Source organism: Lynx rufus, unplaced genomic scaffold, assembly GCF_022079265.1.
Source record: "Lynx rufus isolate CCGP_SWC_20201006 ecotype Redwood Valley unplaced genomic scaffold, mLynRuf1.p SCAF_8, whole genome shotgun sequence".
NCBI classification, from domain to species: Eukaryota; Metazoa; Chordata; class Mammalia; order Carnivora; family Felidae; genus Lynx; species Lynx rufus.
In genome coordinates, this window is record NW_025814896.1 from 55,188,851 (window position 1) to 55,204,208 (window position 15,358).

The window sequence follows — 15,358 nt, forward strand, 5'->3', positions numbered from 1 at the left end:
TAGAAGTTATAACAAACAATAGGTACCAAGTGTCTACCCCCTGCCCAGCTCTGCTCAAGGCACTTCCTCAGGACCCCCTTCCCATGCTGACCACACAGGAACAGAAGACTTCTGGGTCACGCCATCTTGGATCCCTGAAGCCAGGCTTCCCAGCTGGGTGCTGGGTTACCCGACCTCCAGGGGACACACCTTCTCATGTGTCAACTGTGATTGCATCTGGCTCATTTGTGGGCGTGATGACTGAATGAGCTAAGATTTCAAGGGCAGAGTTTACAGGTCTGTGCTTCCAACAACTTTAAGTGACATAGAATAACCTGGAAGCAAGTCATGTCACGGTAAAGGAAAATTTCTTACCTGATGGTGCATTTATAGTATGTAATTCTGTCCCTGTTTTCCATCATGCTTTTCAAAGTGTCTTGGTAGGGCCTCATCATGTATCAGTGAAGTAGGAAGGGCAGAAACGATTTCAGCCCTGTTTCAAAGTCACGAAACTTGAGTCACAGGGCTAGTGCTTGGCCACTGAATGGCTAAGCTCCAAACTCTTCAGATGGATGGAGAGGAGAACGTGGACCAACGGATACTTTGGAGTTAGAAAGGAACTGGTGTTGGGTGGGATGTGATGATGAGGGGAGGTTTCCAGCCTGCACACCCGTGTGGATGGTGAGGTGGGAAATCAACGATGCAGCCTGAGGCACATCCTACCACCAAGAATGGCATGTGACTAGATGGCTCTTCTTCCCTAAGTATTCAGCCACAGAGGAAATTCTAACAATGTCCTCTGGCTCTCATAAATTTTGTTTTAGGTGATTTCTACATCCCAAGGACTCTTTTTTATTATTATTGAGAACGTTTTTTAAGCTTACTTGTTTTGAGAGAAAGAGAGTGACCGGGGGAGAGGCAGAGAGAGAGGGAGAGAGAGAGAATCCCAAGCAGGCTCCACACCATCAGTGCGGAGCCCGATGTGGGGCTCGAACCCGTGAACCACGAGATTATGACCTGAGCCAAAATCAAGAGTCAGATGCTTAACCGACAGAGACACTCAGGTGCCTGGAAAGGACTCTTTTTACTTACTTTCTGCCATGGAGGCTGAGAAGTTTCTTGACAGAAACCCTTCCGAGGCTCGGCGGCCGCATATGCTGGGGAGGACATTTAGCAACACCCAGCCCGCTCTGACAAATGTCTTCCCTGGTCCCGAGGCAGGGATGCAGTTGCAAGAGAATCAAAGCAAACAAACCAAAAGCAACAGTGACACAGCAGAGCTCCAGAAGTGAAGGCACACGCTACTTGCTCTGTTGGCTGTTCCTACTCCCAACCCGGGGTTTCCAGGTGTGCATTAAGACATGACTTCTCCTCCACCTCAGTTCTCATCACGCTGTGGAAGCGTGTCATTGGAACAATCTCCACGGGGCCAAGCCAGGACAATTACCTGGACCCCTGCCAGCCTGCTGACACATGGCCAATTTCAAAGACTGCCCCTTCTGCTCTCTTCCAGCTGAAGCCAGAGCCCTGGCATCTGGATTAGTTTATTGATCAACTTATCCATTTATTCAGTAATCAAATATTAACTGAGGCCATCGGGGCCAAGGTGCAGTAGACCCTGCATTAACTGCTACTCAAGGAGAAGGGAGAATGTCATCAGAACTAGACTTGATCATTGCATGAAAGTGACATTGACTAGCATGAAAACAGGAAGAGCTTGAGAATCGTTCCACTCATTCAGTCTACATAATTAAGCGTTATTATACTGGAAAGCACAGCATATCCTAGGGGTCATTGTTGAGGGTCATTACCAGCTCATTAGATCAATAGGCAAACCTCTGCATTGGCTCATTTTCTGTTAAGCTTATTTCCTAGGATGACATTATCGTTAATGTTGTTTTAAATCAGAATATATAGGGGCGGCTGGGTGGCTCGGATGGTTAAGGCCCCCGACGTCAGCTCAGGTCAGGAACTGGCAGTCTGTGAGTTTGAGCCCCGCGTCAGGCTCTGTGCTGACAGCTCAGAGCCTGAAGCCTGCTTCAGATTCTGTGTCTCCCTCTCTCTCTCTGCCTGTCCCTTGTTCACACTGTCTCTCTCTCTCTCTCTCTCTCTCTCAAGAGTAAACATTAAAAAAAACATTAAAAAAATAATAGTAAATCAGAATATATATACAAAGAAAATTAAAAGTATATGACCAAGATAAATTGAATAAGCTAATATTTTCTCTTAATTACTTCCATTTTATGAAAAAGATCCACTTTTTAAAACTGATCCAGCATTGGAAAATCAATCCAATTCTTTCCCTTGTTGCATATTGTGCTTGGATTCTGTGCACAGAATCTGTACTGGGCATAAAGAAGTGCCCTCAGACCTCAGAGACCAAGATACAGAGAGACCCTGAGAAGCCAAGTACTGAAATGTTGGGGCTTCAATAGGCATCATTACGTACACTATGGTCTTGTTCTGTCCAACTGAAGTCTTTTCCCACGTGATACTAAGGATTTCTAAAGCTCCTCCATACCCTGGATTTACCCCACCTACATTGAATGTCGTCTTCCAACTGCATGGGATGAATCTACTCGGCCAACTGGAGATTCATTACAAAATTATGGCTCTAGACTCCCAGCCCAAAGACAAGAGAAACAAGGCCAGAACCCGAAAAAGAAGACCAATTATGCTCACTGCTCCCTTTCCCTTATGAATTCCACTTGGGCAGACCCCTGAAATTTGCAACTACTAAGGAGAATGTTGCATTTGAAAGTGCCAAGAACATGACGATGTCGCGTTTGATCTCCCCATGGTGGAATGATTTTAGATAAACCTGCACTTGTGAAGTCATTGGAGAGTGCAAGGTGACCTCTCAGGAAAGGGAGACTCTGTCAGTCCCACGTTCTGTGCCCCTGACAGGCGAGGATGTGCCTTGATTTTGACCTTGGTTTTGCTACCTGTAAAACCAGTCCTCAGGTGCCGTCTGCCCCTCTGCAACATCATTGAGTTGCCACGTGGTGATGAGCTCAAAGTACCTGGCGACCCTTCAATATGGAGTTTAGGATGTGCCCCCGTTTTCTGGCATGTTCCACTTTGAGTCAGGAAGACTTTTTTTTTTTAATGAAAATATGTCTCTATTGTTTCTTTAAAGTTTTTCTTGGAATTTTCCTGAATGGAAATGAAAACATCTAAGATTTTACATATCTGTGTGTGTGTGTGTGTGTGTGTGTGTGTGTGTGTGTGTATGTTTACCCATTTACTTATTTATATGTTTGTGCATGTAGGTACTTCATCACACTATGAAGCTATGACATAGCACACTGATTACAATCCTGCTAGAGAGACTAAATGTTTTGCGATGGTTTAAAGCAGGAGTCAGCAAGCTTCTCTCTATAAGGGACCAGATAATAACTACGTCGGCTTTGTATGCCATGCGGTCTCTGTCCAATAACTCGGTTCTGTCATGTAGCGCAAAAGCAGCCAAAGGCAATAATATATAAAAGAAAAAGTGTGTTCCAGTAAAACTACGAACACTGATAATTGAACTTCCTAGAATATTTATAAAAAGCCCTCTTCCTTTGTTTCTTTCACCAAATCTTTAAAAATGGAACCCTCCCCCCCTTTACAGGACATACCTACATAAACAAGAGGCTTGCCAGATTTGGCCCATGAGCCACAGTCTGCTGACCCAAGCTTTAAAGTTTTGGCATAAGGTGTTAAATATAATTTCTCTATAGCTTTCAAGTCCTGTGACATAACACTTCTAAACCTGGACCAGAAGCAAGGGCTTAGTCATTTTTTTTTCCTTTGGAGTTCAAGACCTCAGAGGCACCCAGAGATTCATTTTTATTCACTAGCCCTCTGCCTCCCCCTGGCCAGTGACAAGATGGCACTATAGTCCCTGGGCTCACCAAGCGTCGCCCAGTCCCCTCAAAGCCCTAGAGTCTCTCCAGCCTAGAGCCCCCTCAAGATGGGCTACTGTGGGCCTGTTGAGTTTCTCTACAGGGAAGCACAAAACTGCCAAGAGCCCCCTCTGTCTCCTGTCATCGGACACAGTTTCCTCTTCATCCTTCAGAAGCTTTCCAGATGAATTGACCTGGAAGCTTCTTCCAGATTTGGTCAGGCCCATGGTTTTAATCACGAAACCACTTCCATTGCTAGAAATGTCCTCGGTCCCTCCCCCAGGCTGGCTGACCATCTCCTAGATGCTCCTTGTCTACTGTATTAGTCAGGGGTCTCCCAAGAAACAGAATCTACAGGAAACATAGAAAAAGAGATTCATTTTAAGGAAAGTGGCTCATGCAATTGCAGGGACTGGCGAGCCTGATATCTGGAGAGCAAGCCAGCAGGCTAGAAACCTACTCAGTATTTCTGTTATAGTCTGGGGGCAGAATTCCTTCTCCAAAACACTCCTCAGTTTTTGCCCTCAAGGCCTTCCCCTGATTACATGAGGCCCCCCCTGTTATAGAGGGTAATCTGCTTTACTCAAAGTCAACTGATTGTCGATGTTAACCACGTCTGTAAAACACCTCCACAGCAAGACCTAGATCAGTGTTTGACCAAACAACGGGACCCCACCGCCTCGGCAAGCTACACATAAAATTAGCCATCGCTCCTGTTTTGGACTGAATGTATCCACCTCCCAAGTTCATGTGTTGAAACCTAACCCCAAAGGTAACAGTATTAGGAGGCGGGGACTTTGAGAGGCGATTATGTCATGAGGGGGGAGCCCCCACGAATAGGATTAGTGTTCTCCTAAGAAGAGACTCAAGAGAAATGATTTCTCTCCCCGCTGTGGGAACCTGTCAGCAATCGGGCGGCGGGTCTCCCCGGACACTGGATCAGCCAGCTCCCGGATCTCGGACCACACAGCCTCCAGGACTGTGACCCACGACGAACCAGTGCTCGTTGGTTAAGCTCTCAGACTGTGGTGTTCTTATTGCAGCAGCCGAGCAGATAATCCCTAAACCCAACAGGCTGAGCGAAGCTAGGAGCATGGCCATGGTGTTCCCGTGAGGAGTTAGAAGTGCCTTATTCTCTCCTCCGAAGCTTCTCTTCTGCGACTGACTCGGGGGGAAAAACAAGGAAATTTTACTGAATAAATGTGTTTGAATGAATACACAAATGATTGCGGGGTTACCCAGCTCACTTCTCCTTCCGGCTCTGCCTGAAGGGCCAGTGTTAGTGTCCCAGGGCCCAGTCATGCTCTTGAGGAACCCACGTCTATTATACAATTTAATTATGCAAATCAATAGAAAAGGATGCCACCCCCTGGGAGTAACATACACATACTTGGACCCCAGTGAGGCGCTCTGAACCCCACAGGGCTCACAGGGCCCTCTGCGGGGTCGACCTGCAGTTGAGGGGAGTCTCGGATTGCAGAGTGACCAGAGCTGAGTGGCTTTTCTCGGATCTGTGGATTTCTTGGAGTGCTGGTTCTTTCATGCAAGGATATGCATATGGCCAAACCTGCTTTCCAGGGTGTATCAGCCTGGAGCCACTCAGGACACAGGACCGACCACATGGTACTTAAAACTGGGGATGTGTAACTGTAGGAATTGTTTGTGTTTTTTTTTTAATTTTTTTTTTAACGTTTATTTATTTTTGAGACAGAGAGAGACAGAGCATGAACAGGGGAGGAGCAGAGAGAGAGAGAGACACAGAATCTGAAACAGGCTCCAGGCTCTGAGCTGTCAGCACAGAGCCCAACACGGGGCTCAAACTCACGGACTGCTGAGATCATGACCTGAGCCGAAGTCGGACGCTTAACCGACCAAGCCACCCAGGCGCCCCTGTAGGGATTGTTAAGCTATGATTTTGGAAAGTAAATATAAGGTGTAGAAAATTTTCTCATTGGTTCCCCAGGGCTGTAGGAGAGTGCCCAAGGAAGGACGAACTTGGAATGGGGGTCCCCACCCCAGGTGGGGTACGAACCTCCATGGGGAAGGTATGGACGGCAGGGCAGTTGACAGGGTTGCCCAGGTAGGAGCTGGTCCACAGTTCCTGGGCAAGCAGGGAATCACAGCCTGTGGGCAGAGACACAGGCTTGCAGGCATGAAGGTGCTGCTGTGGGTGGGGGGTCAGAGCCCCCAGCATCGTGTTGCAGGAGCTACAAGGAAGGGATCAGCAGGCCAGGTGGGGCTGCAAGGTCGCATTCTGGGCGTGTGGCCGGCACAGTGTCACCGATGTTCCTGCAGGCTTGTCCCTGACCATGAGCGCAGCCACTGGGGCCAGTAAGAGAAGTCCCTTCCTCTGGGCTGTCCCTCCAGAGTCCATAGGGAGAAAACTGATGTCATGCTTACCACAAGGAGAGATGCTTAATGGGATTCTTCCCAGGGCTCCAGGGTAGGCACCAAAGGGGTGAATTTGGAGCTGAGAGGCAAGCCATTGATCACGAGCACCCGGGAATGGCAGGAGGTGGAGGCGATCAGGAGGGCCAAGCCCTCGGACTGACCTGCGGTTCCCACGGTGTGCTACCCCCCGTACCCCCCTTCCCCCGGGGGGCTGCGGCTTCCCTCGGTGCCTCTCCATTTCCTTAACCCAGATGCTCCCTTACCAAACCTAAACCTCACTAGTTATGGTAAATGCCTCTGGGCCGGTTTTTGAAGGTCTGAAGAACGCCTCCCGGAGATGAATGTGTGGCCAGGAGATGGAGAGGCAGGAACACGTGGCCATCCCACACGTCACACTGCTGCTTTCAGCCCAACAGACCTCCCCTTGCCCTTGCCCGCCCTGACGAGCCGTCTCATGTTTTTGATGCCAGCCTGCAGCAATGTGCACAGAGCAAGGGACGAGAAGAGCTAATAGCTTTTGCCCTTACCTTTCTCGTCTCCACGCCTCAGCTAGGGCTGCTGGAAAGAAGAAACGCAAGCTAGGAGCCTTCAACAACAGGAATGCATCATCTCCCTGTTGGAGAAGCTGGAAGTCTGAGATCAGGGTGTAGGGGGGGCTGGTTTCTCCTGAGGCTGGGAGGGAGAATCTGTACCTGCCTGTGCCCCAGCTCCTGCTGGTTTGCTGGGAAGCTTTTGGCGTGCCTTGGCTGGTAGATATCACCCTGATCTCTGCCTTCACACTCACGTGGTGTCCTCCCATGTGCCTGACTGAGTCCAAAGTTCTTTTTATAAAGGAAACCAGTCACGTTGGATTAAGGGCCCCGCCTACTCCAGGATGACCTCATCGAAACTGAACTAGAACTTACCTTTGCTTCTGGCAGGCAGTTGGGGTAAGTGAACATGACTTTATCTCTCTGGGATTAACTTGATTCGAATCTGGGGTTCTCTAAAGCTCAGATCTAGTTCAGGATCATGATGTTTCCCAGGGTGTAAACGTTCAAGGGTGTCCCGGAGCCCCGGGAGTGTGTATTTGGCTTCCCCCCTGGGTGGGTCCTGAGCTGACTCTCACCTTCCCTGTGTTCAGACACACCCACCGGCCCCACAGGGTTCCCAGCCGCCCCTGGGAGTGGGCAGACAGGTGTGTTGAGGGGAGAAAGCAGAGCCCAATGGCAATCTCGCATTTCTGTCCTCGTCTTTCACCTGGAGTAGTGGCTTCTCAAGTTCTTGCTGCCTGGTAGTTAAGCATTGCTTTCCTTTTTATATTTTTTTATTTTTTAGATTTATTATTTTTTATTTTTAATATAATTTATTGTCAAATTGGCTAACATACAGTGTATACAGTGTGCTCCTGGTTTGGGGGGTAGATTCCCATGGTTCATCGCTTACATGCAACACCCAGTGCTCATCCCAGCAAGTGCCCTCCTCAATGCCCAAGTATTGCTTTCAAACTGACTGCTGTTAAACCCAGCTTTTCTATTTCTAGAATCAGAGGGTTCTAGTGGGTGGGTTGTCTGTAACAACTGCCCAAAGTGGGATTTTCCAAAAATTTGCAATTTAGAGTGCTATTTCCAAAGTCACATAGAGAGAAGCATCGATTTCTTTTTTTTTTTTTTTTTTTTTTTTTTTTTACAAAACCTACCCAATTTTTAAGATGTTCCATTTAGGGGCGCCTGAGTGGCTCAGTCGGTTGGGCGTCCGACTTCAGCTCAGGTCACGATCTCGCGGTCAGTGAGTTCGAGCCCCGCGTCGGGCTCCAGGCTGATGGCTCAGAGCCTGGAGCCTGCTTCCGATTCTGTGTCTCCCTCTCTCTCTGCCCCTCCCCCATTCATGCTCTGTCTCTGTCTCAAAAATAAATAAAACGTTAAAAAAATTAAAAAAAAAAAGATGTTCCATTTAAATAGAACAGAGCATTTTTGGGGACGCCTGGGTGGCTCAGTCGGTAAAGGGTCCCACTTCGGCTCAGGTCATGATCTTGCCATTCACGAGTTCAAACCCCGTGTCAGGCTCTGTGTTGACAGCTCAGAGCCTGTACCCTTCTATGGGTACTGTGTCTCCCTCTATCTCTGCCCTTCCCCCACTTATACTCTGTCTTTCTCCCTCTCAAAAATAAATGAAAACATTTAAAAATTTTAAATAAAAAAGAGCATTTTTTGACAAGAAAAGTGAAGGTTTGGGGAGCCTGGGTGGCTTAGTTGGTTAAGCGTTTGACTTCACCTCGGGTCATGATCTCACGGTTCATGGGTTCGAGCCCCGCATCGAGCTCTGTGCTGACAGCTCGGAGCCTGGAACCTGCTTCAGATTCTGTGTCTCCCCCCTCTCTCTGCCCCTCCCCTGTTTGCATGCTCTTTCTCTCTCTCAAAAATAAATAAACATTTTTTAAAAATTAAAAAAAAAAAGAAAAGTGAAGGTTTCATCAAATCTCAAGAATAGAATAGAATGCTATTTGCTTGTGAGTTGATACTATTTTTGTAAATTCCAGAGTTGTTAAGATATAGTGTTATAATAGTTTCAGGTATAGGATATAGTGATTCAACAGCTGCATACATTATTCAGTGCTCATCAAGATAAGGGCAGTCTTAATCCCCATCACTGATTTCACTCATCCCACCACCACTCCACAACCCCTCTGGTGACCATCTGGTTGTTCTCTAGAGTTAAGAGTCTGTTTTTTGGTTTACCTTTTTTTCCTTTGTTCATTTGTTGCAAGCTGATACCATTCAACTAATTCTAGGTAAACATATTATTTATCATCCAAGCTGCTATTTATCTGGATACCAGGACAACAGGGGTAAACTATGATCTCCCTGGGTAAAAATGGAATGTGTGGTCACCCTACTGGCAGCCACCAATTTTAAAGAATTACAGCAAAACTTCAGTTGAAGAATCAAAAACTCTAAATGTGATTTGCTTTGAGATCTATCCTATCAATGATTCACAAGCAATTTAGGAGGAAAGAGCTACTGATTTCTCTTCCTCTTTATATGAAACATGTACTTCTAGTGGGAAAAAAATGTTAGGAAAAACCATTCTGCACTGTCAGATGCCATACAATGGTAAAATTTTAAAGAAACTTCAAACGGTTTAAAAATTAAATTAAGTTTACAGACTGGATGGCTAAGATGGGCAAAAACACGCTGTCTTGCAGAATTCGGTACAACCTTGAGTGTAGGATTTTAGGAAGTGATTTTGTTTCTCGGCTTGGGGCCTCTGTACTATGTGGATCAAGGTCATCTGTGGGTTTTATTAAACATAGGAAGATTCAGGGCACCTGGGTGGCTCGGTTGGTTAAAGAGAGCAACTCTTGATCTCGGTTCAGGTCATGGTCTCACAGATTGTGAGATCAAGCCTTGAGTCCAGCCCCGTGCTGTGAGCATGGAGCCTGCTTGGGATTCTCTGTCTCCCTCTCTCTCTCTGCCCCTCCCCCACTCCGTGTGTGTGTGTGTGTGTGTGTGTGTGCGCGCGCGCACGCGTGTGCGTGCACTCTCCCTCTCTCTCAAAATAAACAAACACTTAAAAAAAAAACAACCAGGAAGACTCAGAGGCCCCATCTCAGACCTGCTGACGCACCATCCCAGGAAAGGTTGGCCAGGGAGCGTGTATCTGTAAGCTGCTCCTGGCTGGTTATCCTTCCTACGAAGTTCGAGAGCCCCTGTGGTGGCGGTGATGAAGGAGGGGAGAGGATTTGGACCGAGCCCAGTAAACGTGACCTGGAGCCACTGTCGAGAAAGAGGGAGACTTTCTTCTGGGCTACAGTACTTCCAGCTATGATAGAGTTCCTATCTCCCTTCAACCTTCTCTCTGCTTTTATTCCTGTGGTGTCTGGTCCCTGATGATTCCCTGCAGTTCTGACCTGTGGACTTTCTGCTCTACTTTTCAGGTTTCTTTCTACATCTGGAGACCACCTGTTTCCAGTCCAGGCCTGCTGTGCCCCGTGGCTTCAGGTGTCTGCGCCCAGGACGCTGGTCACCCCGCCCCAGGTGCCTGGCCAGCTTCCAGAGCAGAGCAGCACATGCACAGAGTAGGAATTCAAACAGCGTGCTGCAAATGAGGGCAGTACTATCCACGGGCCCACTTAGAGTAGGGCCAAAGCGCATTGAACCCTGACGTTATCTGCGAATTGCAGACAGTGAGGTAATTAACGTTCATAATGAGCCAGCTGAGTCACCGAAGGAAGAGGCAAATGGGTTCACTGCAGGCACTAAATGAGTAATTCTTTTAGGAACGTTCCCATCGATAATTTTCAAAAAATCTGTAAGAGGCTTCAGTTATCTTGTGAAACCACGCAACTAGAATACCACCAACTCGAGATGATCCTTCGTAAATGAAGAATAACCCGATTGGGTGTTTTTTTTTGCTGGAAGGAGAAAGAAGTTGCAATGACCTGTTTGTACACCAGAGGGCAGAGTTGATTTTCCTGTGGCTTTATTCATGTTATTTATTATTTTTAGTAGGCTCTACACTCAAGGCAGGGCTTGAACTCACCACCCAGAGATCAGGAGTCCCATGCTCTACCGGCTGAGCCAGCCAGGCAACCACCTTTGCGGGTTTTTGTTTTCTTTTATTATTTTTTTTTTAACGTTTATTTCTTTTTGAGACAGAGAGAGACAGAGCATGAACAGGGGAGGGGCAGAGAAAGAGGGAGACACAGAATCTGAAACAGGCTCCAGGCTCTGAGCTGTCAGCAGGGAGCCCGACGCCGGGCTCGAACTCACGGACCACAAGATCACACCTGAGCCGAAGTCGGATGCTTAACGACTGAGCCATCCAGGCGCCCAGCGTGTTTGTTTGTTTGTTTGTTTGTTTAAAGCTGACTTTGCAAAATACCTGGCTGCCCATTTTGTATAATATACAGCCTATTAGCAGCAGATCTACATCAGGTTGATAGAATTTGGGTAACACCTTTTCAGCAAGGGCATTGCACGCTAGCGTCACTTTACCCTAAACCTTTCCCTGGAGAGGTGGAATTTTAGGCGTTCTATGTGATTTGGCTACTTTGTACCTATTCTGTCAAAAAATTGTGTTTGAATACCACCTGTGGTTACTATCAAATTGACACAATTTCTCATGCAATTTAAAAATTTTTATGCACAATTATATAATTGGCCAAACATTCCAATGGTTTAATAGAACCTCAAGTATACAGTTCCCCAAGTGTGTGTGTGTGTGTATATATGTATATGTGTATACATATATATCTGCTACTCTTAGTAATTAAAATGAACTAATTTGTACACTTATTCCTTTTGTGTGCTATTTATTGTCATCATTTTACTTTTTCCCTATTAATTTTTTTAAAACGTTTATTCATTTTTGAGAGAGAGAGACAGAGGGTGAGCAGGAGAGGGGTGGAGAGAGGCAGACAGAATCCGAAGCAGGTTCCAGGCTCTAAGATGTCAGCACAGAGCCTGAAATGGGGCTCGAATCCACAAACCGTGAGATCATGACCTGAGCCAAAGTTGAATGCTTAACCAACGAGCCACCTAGGCGCCCCTACTTTTTCCCTATTAAAGTTGAAAAGCAAAAACTAAAATACTAAGAAAGAAATTCCTTTTTAACAGCTAGTATAAGAAACATTCAATATGCCCACTATAATAAAATAGAACCTTCTCTTTAGTTCTGGTAGTGAATGGCTATTTGGCAGACACAAATATCCATGTAGGATACACTAGCATACAAACCTCAGAATTTATCCTTAGATTTCAAAAGTGAAATTATAACAAAACTTTGGGACCGTGAAGTGTCTTAGTTCCTGTGTCTTATGTTGCCACTTGCACTACCTGTGACCACACCCTAGCATTGCTCTCAAGTATAATAAACTGCTTGGGGCATGGAGATCAATTTCACCCTCTTGTTCTCCCATAAACACTGGGCTGTGTTGTGACTGGCTGAGGCGTGAATGAGCCCCCAAAGGGGTGGCTGAGACAAAGGGGTCACGGTTTGTTGCATTGCAGACTGCTGAAATACTGAAATTTCATGCCACCCCTCTAACAGTTCCCTTCTCATTTCTCCCACATTCCAAATGAGATCGTTTAAACCCAGAGCACTGTGGTTGGCATGGGATCAGAGCTCAATGTTAATGCCCTTCTGGTCCGTTCTTTCCCTCCGTGTAGGACCACAGCCCTTGAGAGCTCTGAAACCCAGAGAATATAAAATCAACAATGTCAGAATGTGTCCCTACGTGACTGAAAAAAAAGTACAGCTTGGAGCATCTGGGTGGCTCAGTCGGTTGAGTGTCTGACTTTGGCTTAGGTCATGATCTTGCGTTCGTGGGTTCAAGCCCTGTGCTGACAGCTCAGAGCCTGGAGCCTGCTTCAGAATCTGTGTCTCCCTCTCTCTCTGCCTCTCCCTTGCTTGTGCTCTGCCTCTGTCTTTCAAAAAATAAAATAAAACATTAAAAGAAAAATTTTTTTAAGTGCAGCTCTGATCTCACCAAAAGGGAAACTAATTTGGTTAAAACAAACCCAAGGAATACTCAAGGGACCGTTTTCTCTGACTTGCTATCAGACCGGCATCAAACTTGCTATTTTTTCCAATGCCGGTTCTTTATTGTCAGTCAATAAGTAAAGATTAAAAAAAATTTTTTTTTATTACATTTATTTATTTTTGAGAGACAGAGTGAGACAGATTGCGAGCGGGGAGGGGCAGAGAGAGGAGACACGGAATCTGAAGCGGGTTCCAGGCTCTAAGCAACAGTTCAGCACAGAGCCTGATGCAGGGCTCGAACCCACAAACTGAGAGACCATGACCTGAGCCGAAGTCAGACGCTCACCGGAATGAGCCACCCAGGCGCCCCAGTGAAGATTTTTATTTAAAGACAAACTACCGTTTAACGGGGACGTGCGGGGTTTGAGCGCCTGAATCTTCCAGCAAGTAACGTTGTGTGACTTAGCGTGCTAATTTTTGTTCTGTGATGTTTAAACCAGTGCTTTATCTGCATTCAGTGAATTTTGAACGGCCGCTCGGCGCAGCTATGGAAGGAAGGAAACCAAACATCTGCGCGAGACACAAGGCCAACGCGGGCTCCTTTTCCTTCGATTTTCATGTATTAGTTTAACATCGACCGAGAGTGGAGTATTAAGAGCAGACAACCTTCGTTAGGCCTTGCTGTGAGCCAAGCATTATTCTAAGTACGGTACCTGTGTTAACTCATTTAACTTTTATAAAATCGTTATGAACGAAGTACTTTTAGCCCCATTGTACAAGGAAGGAGCAATGATTACGGTGGAGCTGAATTTCCTCTGACGGCTCAGAGCATGAGACCCTGGATACGATCCACTGTAGCGCCTGGAAGGGGCAACAGCCTTGTCTGGGGGGTGAGGCAGAGCTGCCCCAGAGAGGCTGCGTGTAAATGGGGCACGCTGGGAGGAGGAAGAGGGGTCTGGGGGGAGGCAAGGTGCCTACAGACCAGCCAGCAGGTCGGTACGGCCTATGGTGGGGAGGCCCCCTGAGAGCCCACCATTGCAGAAAGTCTCTGCTTGGGAGAGAGGGGCCCTGAAGGATGGGAGGGACCTGTCTGGAGCCAGCATGCAGCCAGTGGTGCCAGTCCGGTCGGGCGCCCGGGCCTGCGTGGCCGTCCCGCTGGGCCTGCCCACACTGGCTGCAAGCAGCCAGCAGCGATTCCCCGGGGACTGTCTCAAGCCCACACGGCATTCCACAGAGGGCAGGGATCAGTTATAGAAGGCAGCACGGCCAGGGCCCCAAAACCTGGCTGCGAGCCCCAGGCACACGTCCCACACGCTCCCGGTCCCCGGCCGGCCAAGTCTGTGGGCAGCTGCCAGCTTCGTGGTAGAGAGACCAGGGCTCCAGGGCCTGCGCCTTCAAAGGACAGCTAAAGTGCTCAGAGAGGAAAACACATGGACACAAAGTCAGATCTCAGGTCCCCAAACGGGAGACTTCTCTGTTCGAAACTGCGTTGCTGCGTTACTATCTAGAAATCCAAGTTAACAAAGCAAGGGGGCTTTCACAAACTTGAAACTTGCTTGCTTGTGTCCGATTGCCGCAACAGGACACGCGGAACCAAGGTCTGGCTGTACCGGCCCTCTCTCTCGCAGCCAAGTTTCTTCGCAGAATTCTTTGTCCGCAGTTTCTGTCGAGGTGCCCCATCTGCAAAGCAATTGATCCGAGGGCTCTCGTCCTCCCCTGGATTTGTGAAAGGCCCCGTTGGGCCCCCCGCAGTCCTATTTTGCCCCCTCCAGATGCACCCTCCTATCGCCAATCCACCAGGGCCTTGTTCACTTGATAATTCGATTCCGGCTAAGGTGACAACTCACCAATGTGGATTAATAAATCTCCCTGAGATGGTCGGAGTTGTCCTACTTTCTCTTATCGAATTTCAATGATGGTCACCTTGAATGCCTTAAACCGGGAGAGGCCAGCTGGGCGAGTCTGGCTGCGGGGCACCTTGGTATAGAAACAAAGGGGCTGTTAAACTTTTCTGGAGGACCACGTTTCTCAGCACAAGTGTCCTGACCCCCTCTCCCTCAGCAGATGGCCACTGACTTCAAGCCTCCCGGGGAGCTGCTCTGTCCCTTCCTCAGCCTGACCCGGCTCCTTCAACTCAACAAGATTGGCTACTGGTGACACACACACACCTCATCCCCATAAAATTCTGGTTCAAATTCTCCTTTTGGCCCCAGGCTGTTCCTCTCAGGGAGACAGGGAGCTTGAGGTGGGAAGTGCTCAAATGGAGGTCTGCTCAGGGCACTAGGAGGTGTAGACGCAGACTCTGCCCGAGGTAGGTCTCCCCTTGAATTGAGTCTCGGAGAATGAGTAGGAGCTTTCGCAGGTGGGAAAACAATTTCCTGAGTGTGTGTGTGTGTGTGTGTGTGCGCGCATACATGCACATATAGGAAGTGGGGAGGAGAGTAATAAATAAGTAATTAATATTTAATATGCAATAAATCTAGTCATAAATGACCCCAAGCACAGTGGCTTACAATAGCAAACATTCGTTTCTCACTTCCCAGTCTATAGGACGGCTGCGGCTTTGCTCAGATCAGCTGGACCTGGTCCTTGCTGTGGACTAGATTCAGCTGTGCTCCCCATATCTCCTGGTGTGG